This window comes from Limulus polyphemus, unplaced genomic scaffold (genome assembly GCF_000517525.1).
Source record: "Limulus polyphemus unplaced genomic scaffold, Limulus_polyphemus-2.1.2 Scaffold1067, whole genome shotgun sequence".
Taxonomy (NCBI): Eukaryota; Metazoa; Arthropoda; class Merostomata; order Xiphosura; family Limulidae; genus Limulus; species Limulus polyphemus.
In genome coordinates this window covers 124006-125351 of record NW_013666677.1, presented here as the reverse complement: position 1 = coordinate 125351, position 1346 = coordinate 124006, and the positions used below count along the sequence as shown (strand labels likewise).

The following is a 1346-nucleotide window of genomic DNA, read 5'->3' as shown; positions in this document are numbered from 1 at the left end:
TACACTGTACGTTCCACAAGATATAGCCCTCGTCAACCCTTTCACCATCCCTACCGATGAATCTCGAAACGTTACCCAGGTAGTGACTGCGCATGCGCAATTTACGTATTTATTTTCTTCCGTACAAAAGCCCCTCAGCGGTAAACTTATAAAGCCAAAAATCGGGTTTTGAAACCGTTGGTGGGCATAGCTCGTCCATTGTGTAGATTTGTACATCAATACAAACAAACAATTCCGTACAAAAATATATTTCATTAGAGCTTTCCTGACTAGAGTTAAGCTTATTTGGCATGCCGATGGTGATTTTTGTTTTAACTTACGGTGTTCTCGTAAAGTTTACTGGAGTATTTGAACAATAACAAAATGAATGCTATTTGTCATTGAGTAATAATTCTGGATAACACGAATTCGTGAGCAACAGAAACTGCCACCAGAGGGCGCTATATATTCAGTGTGTTTACTATACTTGGTGATGATGGTCTGCATGCGTGATATGACCTGACAGACTTAAGAAGCTGTCTAATGTACTAGATTTTTGGCTAAGTTAGTTGTGTAGCATGGACCGCCTGCTATGTTGACTACTTTCACGGTAAAAGTCAATGTCCAGGATTACCTGAAGATCCTGTTGTCCAATTTTCAACAGAAAGAAAATGCATGTAAGTGGAGTCATTTAGTTCCAGTTAATATATATATATGTAGATTTCAGTTGTTTCGAATCACTTCGTTAGTGTATGTAGTAGCATATTTCAAACAGCTTTTTTTAGTAGGTCTCTAATTGTACAATTTTCATAAAATCCCAGTTTCTTTTCATCATTAATGTTTTTGTAGTATATCATAATATATATATATATTTACTTTTTTTGATATTGAAAGAAGTATCTATCTAAAATTTGCATCGTTATTTAAAAAAATTCATATTATTTTTCAAGTATCCAGAGGCGTAAGTCTTCTGGAACATTTAGTGAAGCTGAAATAGACGATATACTATTGATAAGCCGCCCCAGGTATCAAATATGAGAATACCACCTCGCGTTTTTTTGTGTTTTTTTTTATGGACTTTTAGGTTGCTAAAGATTTGCATTGTTATTACATTACAGGAGAATATTTAATGTTAAACGTTTCTTTGTCTTCTATAAATTGTTGTAGTTAGGAGATAATTGATCAAAACTATGGAAAATACAGCAGCTGTCTATCAGTGTGAGAAAATATATTACTATAAGTGTCTGTTGTTAGTACATTACTATAGTGTCTGTTGTTAGTACATTACTATAAGTGGCTGTTGTTAGTACATTACTATATTGTCTGTTGTTAGTACATTACTATAGTGTCTGTTGTTAGTACATTAC

At 33.9% G+C, this 1346-nt stretch overlaps 1 protein-coding gene across 2 annotated transcripts in view; it reads left to right on the top strand.

Moving 5' to 3' along the window:
- The window catches only part of LOC111086402, a 54200-nt gene that overhangs the window by 19134 nt on the left and 33720 nt on the right, over positions 1–1346 (top strand). Inside the window, exon 1 of one of the 2 annotated variants that reach the window (XM_022389077.1) lies at positions 642–656. The exons of the other annotated variant lie outside the window; for it this stretch is intronic. The gene's annotated coding sequence lies outside the window, so the exon portion shown is untranslated. Of the gene's footprint in view, positions 1–641; positions 657–1346 lie in introns of those variants that run through there. 2 annotated transcript variants of the gene reach the window in all.